The following is a 12,652-nucleotide window of genomic DNA, read 5'->3' as shown; positions in this document are numbered from 1 at the left end:
AATGAGTGAGGGAGGGATGGAGAGATTGAGAAGGGTGCTGGAATCGAGCGCGTGGGGAGAAAGGTGGCGAGATATGAGATGCTGTAGGAGGGGCTGGTCCATGAATATATTTAAAGACCAGTGTCAGGAAACTGAAGAGGCATAGGTTGTGCATAGACTTTCAAGTAGCATGGATACTGTGGCGGGAGGTGGTAGAAGTCATGGGGGAATGTAAAGAGGGCAATTGGTGTAATTAAGAATTCGGTCAAGCAGGTAAAGGAGGAACGACAGGTGAGTAATGAGTAGAAATGAGGGGAAAAATGAGTAGTGAATCCAGCTGATTACCAGAGAGGAGACAGGAGCTTTTGTAGAGTGATTGCTGAGGAGAGGAGGTGGATTTATCTGATGTTAAGCACGTGAACCTCAGCAGAGGTGGCAGTAAAAGGAATGAAATCGAGATGTTCAGCTTGCTGTCAAAATAGACCCAAAGGCGGCTAGCCTTTCTGGGACGATAAGGAGGTTCATGTTAAGAAGTAGGAGTTGAGGGGGCCAGATGGTCCGTAGGTCAGAAGAATAGTGAGGGCAGATAATACACAGAGCTGGGCGATAATGAGGCAATATTACCCTTGGTAGCTGGCTGACCCTGTTGGTAACGGCCCGCCGCCCAAGCCGCAAAGGAAGGGTGCCTTAACACAGCAGCAGTTCTGTTACCGACAGGGTCGGCCCGCCGCTGAGGCTAATATCGCCTTTAGCACCCATGTAGTTACCTACACAGGTGCTAATGCTGTCTTCTTTTTCAGCAAAAAAAAGAAAGAAACGTACCTTTTCTGCACGGCCCTATGCCGAGCAGTAATGTCGTACCCGAAGTCCGTTTTCAATGTTGATGAATGATGTCATCAACATCGAACATTTTACTTTGTGGATGACAGCACTGTGCAGTGAAGGTAAATTACTTTAAAAAAAACGAAACAAAAAAAACAAAAAAAAACCTCACTCTTAGTACCTGGGTAGGAAACTACATCAGTGCTGAGAGGTGAGGGGGTTAGAGGAGCAGGGAAGGGAAGGTGGCGCTGGGTACCCAGGCTGCTCGGAACACGGGCTTGTACCATACAATGCAGCCCACGTTCTGATCATCCTGATTGGCCAGTTTCCCCTTCAAGGGTGCTAATGTTTTAAAAGGAGGGTGAGGAGAATTTTAAAACAGGGATGGGAGAAGAGAAGAAGGGTTGGAAGGGCTTGGATAGGCAAATAATTGATCAGAATTTGCCCCAGCTGAAAAAAGATAAAGAAGCCAGAGAAATAAATGTTCCTGAATAAGCTTGGCCTGTAGTTCAGCCCGGCAAATAATACTCTGCAGGGAGGGCAAACCATGTTAGAATGATATTCAGAAGCCTACTTTGCAGGCAAGAGGACTCAGGTGCTTGCAGGACACCTCAGCAGAACTGACACATCCTTGCATCTTCCCATGGTAGATAAAGTAGGAAGAGGAATATGACATGAAGAGCTGTATACCAATGTGATTGTATTATTATCATACGAGTGGTGTGGAGCGGTCATTGGTGGTGGCCATAGTCTTTTTTCCCTTGCTGCACTGTGGAGCAGCTACTCAGCTCACAGCATAAAGAGTCCATTACAGCGCATAGCGCTGAACGGAGTGGTGTGGAGTGGTCTGTGGTTGGCCTGGGTGAAAACTGGGATTGTAAAAGCCACTGCATAGCTAATACCCTGTGGAATAAAGAACTCTCCTATCGATTGAAGTCTCTGCAGTGAAGGACGGGTAAGCGATTATTTCGATTATGGCCAATAACACAAATGCCGAGACTCCCCCTGTAGTGTGAAGTGTTATTAAACTATTTGAAAAGTTAATCCTTGGATTGGACATTTATTTCAATCAGGAAGGCCTGATTGACTGGGATGTGCTAAAGTCCCCTCTATGGTGAAATTCCGGTACCTCAGACATTGGCTCCCCCCCGCAAGTACACGCGAATATCCAGGGTCGTGATAACCGAGGGCCCCGTATATTATCCGCGAATGCGAATGACTAATTGTGAGCTGCCGGGTAGCGATTAGGGGTCTGTTTCCCACTCCCCTCTAGTCTGGTATTAAATTGTAGGCATTTAACAGCAGAGAATTAACTTCCTTCCTATATTCGAAATGTCTTACAAAAGTAAGTTAAAAACCAATCGATATAACCTGAGGAAGTCCGGAGCTGGGCCAATTGTGGAAGTCACACATGATTCAGTTAATATGGTTGGTACAGCAGCTGAACTACACATGCCTGCTCCAGCATGGCAAAAGGGGACGATAGGCTCCTTTTTTCTTCCCAACCAGCCGTTAACAGGCTTGGTTGCCGTGCCCCCAGAAATAATTACAGCTCAACCGCATGTGGTGAGTGTCCCTGGATATTTTGACATATGATGACATCCACAACAACTCTCTCCTGGATTTATACCTCATGATTCAACAAAGTATGGCGAGGTGGTGAAGGTGCTTGCGCCCGTAATGTGTGAACCCCTAGTAGTTAATGCCCAAGTGATTCGGGCAGAGTCGAGTCATGCGCAGAATAAAGTCAACAACCGTTTGTCTGCATCTCCTAATCTGCTCATTGACTCTACGGGGGCGCTTCAGATAGAAGATTCGGCTCAGTTGGAGGACTCGGTATCTGCGGAAGCAGCCTGCTATGAGCTTCAATCTTTTATGATCTCCATACAGTTTGCCATGAAAATATTGCTAAAGTTGTGCGGGCGAATACATGAAAATCTACAACCTCCAATTACAGTCCTGATTAATTCTGGGGCCACTGAGGTAAGGCGCTCTAGTGTGCGCTGTGTCCGGCAAAACTCTTGCAAGTGGAAATGTGAGCTCTGCTCCAGAGGAGGGCACAATAGAATCTGTATCCATTGTGAATGCTGATTGATTGCACTCATCTGATATCTTTTTCGCAAGAAAGCAACACCGATTGGCAAGACGGTCTTCGACACGTAAGCTGCCTTGTGTTGTAGCAGCCTCTCTACCTCTTACTGACATTCCAGTAAAACATTCAAAGAAAACCCGCAAAACGGTGGTGAGCAGTAAAAAACAGCAGAATAAATTGTTGGGCAATTTGAATAGCTGGGTCATTGGGGATAAGTCAGGAATGGTAACCCCTGCCCTGATGGGACAGCAAGATTCAAGTCTGGATGCAACTGAATCATAGGCTGCTGAAAAGAGTCCCGATGATAACTCAACGCCTAATGCTCCAAAAAGGGCCTCAGGCCGAAGACTGACAATTAAGAAGTTCCAACAATTGGAAAGAGATTTGCCAACTGACAGAATGCCAGAGAGCAAGGTGTGTCTGGTGAAGAACATTCATCAAAAAACACGGGACAAATGGTTATGCCGCTCTGCCTTTATGTCTGCCTCCATCAAGTTCCTGAATTGCGTGTCTGAGGATTTTGAGTTTATTGAACCCTTAAAATGTGCTAACCCAAATGTGTCGGCAGGCCACTGTAACCACATGGACAACACTCTTTTACTGCAAACTTTTCGATCTCACCTTTTGAATGCGGGCAGAGCTTGTTGCAAAAGCTGATAGTGTGGACCCAGCCCTGCCATCCATCCAAGTGGCTGGCGTTTCACAGCTTGCAACACCTCTCTTTCCCACCAAAGACAAGGTTCAGATAGCTGACATCCAAACCATGTTAAAATGGTTGTCGGAATCCTTGCCCATGACGCTCAGTAAACAATGAGACTTATTGCTCATGTCGTGGAGCACCCGGACATTTTCCACCTATTAACCTCTTCTGGTTCTTTGCCCTACATTACTCAGCATCCGATCTTCTCATTACAAGAGACATAGCTAACGTCCCCGATATCTCTAGATGGTTATACAACCTATCAATTGGTTGCAGCCAAGGGAGCAAGGGGCAGACCATATGGGGTGCCTGGTCACGGGGGCGGCACACAATTTAAAATCCTGTAAAATTCCAGTTGCATGTCACGATAACATACTAGCAGTGGAGATGGTAACACAGTCAAATGGCAGGAGCTGACACACCTTGTTGGCCAATGTACAACCCCCCGAGCGGTGTCACGTAGGGAACAACTTCAGAATGATATACAAGACCTTTTTGTGACCTGGTCTTGTGATAACAACGATGACTGTATTATTGTGGGTGGGGATCTGAACAGTTGCTGCGCCGGGGGAAGGTACGCAAGTGGAAGGCATACTAACCAGCAAAAGCGTAATGAAGCAGACTGATTCTGACTCTGAGGGGCTAAGCTGGGTGAAGTTTTTCCACAGCTGGGATCTTCAAATTTTGAATGGTCGTACTAAAGGTGGTACACTTGGTGGTCACACCTGGAAAAGAGGCAGTTACAATGCCACTCTGGACTACCTCCTTGTTGACCAGGAATTGACCACAATTGTGATTAACATGTGGGAGAGCCCTAACCTATGGAGTGATCACGAGGCGCTAGTTCTTAGACTAAAATAGCCTTCCCCACTTACTCAGGTAAATGACTTAGGGGATGTTGATATCAACGACTCAACTAGCTGTATCAAATGGTCAGAAAACTGTGGACATCAACGACTCAACTAGCTGTATCAAATGGTCAGAAAACATTATCCAAAGAACCTCACTCTTTACTAGAAATGTGGGCCACAGTGACCTCCAAGAACTTAAGGACAAGGATATGGAGGAAATTGAGAAATAGATAACTTCTTTCGTATGCTCGTATGCCTCAATTAGAGAGCGCTTGGTCGGCAGAGAGGACAAGACGATTCCCATTCATGATAAAACAACCAGAGATAGGAAGCGCAAATTACGTGGGAATCTACGCAAGGCCAAAGCTACATTAACGCCCCATAAGACCGATCTTAAGGAGATTAAAATAATCAAAAACACATACCACAATTGGCTTTGCCGTGGGCGCACTACTGCTAGAGACGCCCAATGGCAATGCATGATTGCAGCCTTATGCAATGGTAATTCGAGAAGCATCTGGTCACAGCTTGGGGAGGCCGGAGGAAGTAGAAATCAGCGACTACTAAACCCTATCAATGAGCAACAGTGGATTACATTTCTGTCGAACTGCAGTAATGCGAATATGACCAACCTCCAGATGCAGATTGACATAAAACCTCCAAATTGACCCTTACAAATTGATGAGGAGGATATTAAGTGGAAGATCATGAATTTAAAATCCTCAAGGGTGCTGGGGTCGGATGGCCTGACAAATGAAGTGTTAAGGCAAACCCCCACTTTCTGGTCCACTGTTTTAAAGATCCTTTTTGATAAGGTTCTTGAGGAAGGTAGACTCCCCATCTCCTGGCAAACAGCTATATTGATCCCTGTGTTAAGAATGGGATGACCAACAGATAATGGAAATGATCATCTCTTATCAATGCTGGATTGTTCAGGTAAACTATTTACTATGTTCCTCCTGAAGAAATTGCAGAAATGGGTGGATAAGGAGGGCATCTTGTATAGATACCAAAGTGGCTTCCGGCCTGATTACTCCACATGTTATAATTTTAGGCTTATGGACTTTTTGGTAGAACAGGCACATGTCAAAAATACACCCCCACAGTACACATTATTAATTGATTTAAAAGCTGCATTTGATTCAGTCAGCAGGGACCATCTTTGGCAGAAGTTAGAATGCCTGGGCTGTCCTCTGGGATTACTCTATTATATCAAGATGTTACACAGGAATAATACCTCTTGTTTGAAGCTTGATGCAAGGAGGTCCATGACTGAACCTGTTGTATTGACCTGTGGAGTTAAGCAGGGCTGCGTCTTGGACCCCCTACTTTTCAATCTGTACTTATCAGATTTGCCTCAATGCTTACTGTGCAATAGAGGATGCCCGCCAAAAATTGATTCAGCTCATTGTGCGGTATTAGCATACGTGGATGATCTTGTCCTACTAGATGACACTTTTACAGGTATGCAACACGCGACTACCGCGTTGTGATCTTATGTTGAGCAAAATAACTTGGTCATTAATAGGGCTAAGACCCAGAACATGTTATTTTCGCTAAACAAATTGCCACCTAGATTAATTATTCAAGACATAGACATTTCATGTACGGCCCTCTATAAGTACCTTGGGGTTGAATTTGATCTTAGACAAGGACAAAAAACTTGTATAGAGATTCGCTCAAGTAGGGCAGCACAGCTAACTTCTATAATAGCAAATTTGTTAATAGAACGGGAGGTTTTACGTATGCCGGAGCAAGACGACTGTATCTGCAATGCTGGTACCGGCTGTTATATATGCCCTTAAGAGCATGACTAGATTAGAGTTGAAAGGGCTCCAGCTTATTGAAGGAAGATTCTTGAGGAAACTCCTTGGGCTCCCTAGTTGCGTTCCCATGGCAATCCTTTGCCTAGAACTTGGGATTCTGTCCCTTAAGGCAATGGTACTAAAAAAGAGGGCGTTCTTGTACATCAAAATGATGAATAGCCCAACCAACCTTCTTTTACAGAGCTTATGGAATACTGAAAATAGGCTTGGAATAGACTCTTGTTTCAAGAAGGGTATGAACGAGATGTTTGAATGCATTGGGTGGACCCCCAACTAGGAGGATGACTATTATGCCTTGAGGAGGTCCCTGGAGAGGCATATGGACTTGTGGGACTGGAATGAGATTTATTTTTTCTGCATCTATCAACTTTAAAGAGCTATACCATTGTTACCGACATGTTGAATACATATTAAAAGGCTCAGCCCTACTTGGACACATGTCCCTCTGAGCACTTACGAAGGCTCATGCTCCTATTGTGTATAAATCGTCTCCCAGTACTAAGTGTTGTGGGACCATCACTCTGTTTGGCGGAACAAGAGCGGTTTTGTCATATCTGTCAAATTCCGACAATGATGGAGACGCCCAAGCACGTCCCTTTGGAATGTGTACATTTGGGCAGCATATAGATGAATTATCTTGGTAAATGTGTGCAACTAGACACGATTAAAGCTTCTGTGTTCTGGAAGCATTGTACAAATACGAAGAGCAGAGGCTTGCAAATGGCTCTGTACAGAGTCTGGTGCACAGTGTCGAACAAATTGCCTTTAGAAGAAGCATACAAGGGATTTGTTAAATAAACACTACTTGCTTGTGATTACCGGGGTTACTCTATTTTCCCCATGTGCTTGTGTATGCGTTATCAGCATGGTAACTAGGAGCTAATAGCATTGACTGAATGATGAAATGCGGACAGACTTGTGGTTTTATTATGTGCATGTTGCTTGCTGTAATATAGGTTTTAGATCATTGTGATGAATATTGTAGCACATGTGCAATTGATTAGGTTTTTAATATTTTTCCATTAAGATGAATGTGAAATGGAAATGGATGCTCAAGTGTATTAAATTATTAAAATGGTGTACTAATCAATGCATTTTATATGTGCACAGTTTTCATATTTAAAACTAATCACATTAAATTAAATAATTAAATGCATTATTATTATTGTCATTGTTAATATTCATTTTATTTTTTAATACAGTGAGGAAAAGTAAGTGGGATTGTGAAGACCCTGATCGGAAAAACCTTTAGGTGACAAAGGCGCAAAGAATTAGAGTCCACTCCTTATTGCATTTTACAGATGGTGAAATAATGGCTTACGGCTGACCCCGAACAAGGGTGACCACGAACAAAGACATTTTGATAACTGCCAAGTGATTAAAGCACTCTTTGTGATGATTTAGGAAATGTCAGAAGCAGCAGGTAGTAAGGCAGATGTGCAAGTAGTAAAGACGTAACTGTAAAGGAAAGAACATGCATTTTGTTTGTGCCAGTGGTGACAACTAAACACATGATTGGGAGTCCAATTGACGGCTGTAGTGCTCAATGCGCTTCTCAGCATCATCAATGTCTCATTTGCAGAAGGATAATTCCCGGACATCTTCAAAACTGGTCTCATACAACCTCATTTGAAAAAACCAACCCCAGATCCAGACGGCCTATCCAACTACTGGCCCATTATGAACCTCTTGTTGATTGGCAAAAACTTGGAAAAATGTGTGGCTTCAAAACTACTTGCCAGAATCGAACAACTCCACCTCCTAAATGACTATCAGTCAGATTTCTGCCCCAAGTGTAGCATCGAGGCAGTCACCATCCAAGTGGTGGATGATGCCTTCCAAATCATAGATAAGGGTGACTCATGCCTCCTCATCCTCCTTGACCTCTCAGCTGCATTCAACACCATGGAGCACCGCATCCTTCTCTCCCTCCTTGGTGAAAGGATGAAATTATCTGGCACTGTCCTGAATTGGTTTACCTCCTACCTCTCAAGCAGACACCAGGCTGTTCAAATGAACTTGTTGCATTCTAACCAACTTCAGGTCGCCTGCGGAATCCTTCAAGGCTCCATCCTCTCACCAGACCTTTTTAACCTTTACATGGAGACTTTGGGTACTCTCCTCAAAGATCCCTATATCGCCATCCACCAAAACACAGATGATACTCAGTTGTACATAAGAGTAAATAGCGCGCAGGACATCAATCATCGTCGCCATTACCTAGCCATCATCCGGTCCTGCATGTCGACTGCCTACCTCAAACAAAACCCATCCAAGACTGAATTCGTCCTCATCGGTCCACCAGCTAAAAAACAACTTGTCCAACAATATGCACCTAGAAGTATTTGATTCACAACTCTCAGATTCAGCAAAATTGTTAGGCTTCACAATTGACAATAGCATGTCCTTCCAGAAACAAATAGCTAAGAAGGCCCAAAGAGCCTGTCTCAGAATATCTACCCTTTGAAAAATCAAATCCTTCATCCTGCCGCATGACTTCCAGACCGTAGTGCAGCTTCTTGTGGTCCTGCATATCAATGGGGGTAATGCTATCCTGACAGGGCCACTCGAGCTACTCACGTGGCTCCCCTAAAAGCAGTCCACCATGCCGCAGCACATTTTATTACAGGAGCACGCAAATTTGACTGAATTACCCCCATCCTATGTGAACTACATTGGCTTCCACTCCAAGTCAGGATACTGTTCAAAACTGCATATGTCAGCTACAAAGCAGTCACGAGTAGCACACCAGCTTACCTGGCGGCTAAGCTCCACATATCTGGTGGCTCACGCTCCTCGCACAGTAAATCGACCAACTGGCTTGAATCACAATTTGTCTGCAAAGAGAGGACTCGCAAACAATCCTTCTCTTGTCATGCACCCACCCTCTGAAACTCGTTCACAGTGTCGGCTCGGTATGCCCCCACAATTCTCCAATTTCGCAAATCTCTTAAAACATGTCTCCTTCAATAACACCTGACCAAGGACTAATTCCGATGGATGCACACACCAATGCACAGACGTCACAGTACTGTGCTACTGTTAATAGATGGCAGCCCAAATGCTGGCTACCCACACTTTGTATAGTGCTGCGCTGCTCTCAAGCTATATCCGTAGTTTAACCAATAAAAATAAAATACAGTTTTCCAAATTACCTTGAAGGTTCATGCATAAAGTAGGCGCTGACAATAAAATGCATCTCAGAATAACTGTTCTGGTTGTTTAAACCTAAATAGATGTAAGACTTGGAGAATTAATATCTATCTCTATATATATATGAAGCAGAAAATCTGTTAGTTTGTTCCTAATACAATTCCACATCGTTCCACCGGTTGCCAGACATTTTGTAGAAAAAAATTTGTCGACAGGACATTTGGTCAAAACCATTTGGTCGAAAACCAAATGGTCGAATTTCTTTGTTATTTTCAATTTTTTTTCTTTTTTTTGGGGGGGACCCCTGCCAACCCCCTTTTTTTTCTTAAAAACCCTTTTTTTCCCTAAACTACAACATAAAAAATATATATATAAATAAAAAGAAAAATTCGACCATTTGGTTTTCCACCAAATTACGTCGACCAAATGTCTTTCGCAAAATGTCTTTCGACGAAATGTCCGGACACCCGTTCCACCAATATGGACCAAATTTTGCATAGTTACCTGTTAGGAAACTCAAGACATTACTGGCTACACGACATTTGTGCACCCCACCCTTTTGCCCAGATTTCAGCCCCTTCCTCAAATCGGCAAAAACATTAATGTGGTCATAGAAGGACTGGACAAAGCTAATTTTAAGTGTCTCAACATGAGGAACAAAACTTAAAAGGTCCATGGGAATCTTGAAAACCAAGTTTCAAGGCCCTACAATGCACCTTTTCCGCGATATCTGCACTGCAACGCGCCAGGGTGAGGCGACAGGTACAGAGAGTGCACGGAAGGTTGCACTATGCTGCAGCAGGCCAACTCTCCCCTCCATGTCTGTTCCGCGGTATGTAAGCCAGCCACCTGCACCCATTCTCGGTACAGTTTACTTCAGAATGCAAAGCACATCAAGCAATAAGCGACCTGGAACAGCAACCTATGGATCATTGATTTTGAACAATTGATGAGAGTGTTATCATGTCCGTCTATAGAACTAGTGCTAAGTGAGGGTACATTGTGCTATTCTCTTATATAACTGTACAAAGTATCTGCAAAAAAATAAAAAAATACATGCATATGTCTATTGTGACACTACATCTTTATAGAATCAGAGATATTAACATTGCAGTTGCCAAAGGAAGCAGGTTTACTATTGCAACAATGATCCTCACATAAGTGTTGGTTATCTGGGAAAGGTGTAATTAGCAGCCAAATCCAATCTGTGGGGCTGAAAAGCTCCTAGACAGTAATACTGTAGCTCTGTGGAAGCTAATGTTAAGGAGGAAACTGCAGATCCCCAGTGTTCTTTTTACTCCAGTCATTTTTTTATCACACCTGAGAGATTGGATGTTTTTCCACAAATCCTTATATATTGCAATGTTGCAAAAACACCACAAGTACGGTTCAACACTTCCTTGTTTACACGTCAAAGAAAGGGAGATGAATGCCTAGTGTAGTAGTGAAAAGATAACGCAACAAAATTGGAAGTATTTTTGGGCGTGACTGTAGGAAATAGTACACAGGAAGGGTGAACTAAAACACTATTGTGGAGAATGGTATCAGCATCCGACCCCTTTCTATGAAAGCTCTTCAACACTTGTCTTAACAATCCATCAAACCTTTGGGTTTGGATCCCAGGATGAGTTTGGGTAAGCTTCTAGTGGATCTAAGGGATGAAGTTAAAACCCACTACGGAAAAACTCTGCATGGGAGCAACCAATGCTGACTGAGAGGGTCTATTCAAGAGGTCTTCATGTCATTAGCTCAATGTCCAATCCCTTTTCTAATTAACAGTTCTGAGGTCAATGCACCCAGGAAAGCCTCCTTCAATGCACTCACAGAATCAGAGGTTTTTAAGGAGCCCCGTCACACGTCTTGGCTTAACCTTGAAGATCCTGAAGACATGCCATTCTCTGGGAATATGTTACCTGTATGACAGAATGCCATCTGCAAGGGTATGCAAGCCTGATTTTTTTTACATTTTTGCTATTTGAAATTATGGTGGTTTCTCTAGGATAAAATGTGTGCTCTGCTAAACTCACCCCGCTTTCCAATATTCCATGATGAAAAGTATGGCCAACACGTGTATTTTGCTGGGACTTGTGTACTGACAAGCCAGCAGCTGCAATGTACTATGACCACATTGCAGATACAAAGTGACATGTACGTTCGTAAACATTCTGCTGGAACTAAATACATTCCAACAGCCATTAATTGCTTTTCAAATTAATGTCACTCATGTTCAAACTACGTTAACTTCATGCCCTCATTTCTCTGGTGTAGACAATACTTTGACCAAATGTAAAAATAAAGCTATATTCAGTTAGATATTGTGACATATGAAGACATATAGTTACACTGCCGTAACCCAATCTGATTCCATTTATATTATCCACTTGTTTTTCGGTGTGTCGTTTACAAATGCAGAGCCATTTGTGTATTTCATCTGGCCCTGGAGGTTTCACCCACAACAGATGGCTGGCCTGCCCATGAAGTCCTTTTACCTCTGCTAGGAGCTTCACAGGGGCTTCTGCGACATAATCGGGTAGTCACACCAGGGAGATAATTACAGGTATCCCTTTGATCTCAGGCTGACAGAGGAGAGAGGGGCGTATAGCGTACCTGGGAGAGAACATACAACCCAGAGAAGGGGTCAGGCATTTTGAATATGCCCAGGCCCCACTTCGTTCCTCAGACCCCCTTATGTCCTGCAGACAAGTGAGATGACATCACAAGCAATAAGCCTTGTTACAACATCCAGAATTGGCTCCCCGCAGAAGGCCTAAAGTGGACTAATCCACTGTGGAAAAGTGACTATTCAAGGGGGTGAGATGCCCCTTCTTTGAATCATTTTTGGAAATCATCTTTGAATCAAATTTAACCAACTTCAAGATTTCATTGGACGCTTGTTGCTGTAAAGGATGCCAACGTTCTATCCATTGGGTGAAGACAAAGACCTCCAAGGAGAGTGCCAACCCTCTCCCTAACTCTGCCCCTAACCTCTTCTACTGATAATTCTTTTTTTTTATTTTTTTTTTACGAGATTTAATCACGGAAAGTGATTTTTACAAGAAGCTGATTTCATAGAATTTTGTTCCGTGGAGTGCGAGCAAGGAAAGAACCTGAGAAAAGTTTGTTTTGTCCCAACAATTTTTGTCATTCTTTTCCCGTGGCCTCAAGAGGAAGACGCTTGATTTTTATGTTAAGCGTGTCTGTTGATTGGAAAATTGCCTCCAGAATTTTT

Source organism: Ambystoma mexicanum, chromosome 5p (genome assembly GCF_040938575.1).
Source record: "Ambystoma mexicanum isolate Mex_15411 chromosome 5p, UKY_AmexF1_1, whole genome shotgun sequence".
In the NCBI taxonomy this organism is placed as follows: Eukaryota; Metazoa; Chordata; class Amphibia; order Caudata; family Ambystomatidae; genus Ambystoma; species Ambystoma mexicanum.
The sequence above is the reverse complement of the archived record's forward strand: the minus strand, read 5'-3'. Positions refer to the sequence as shown.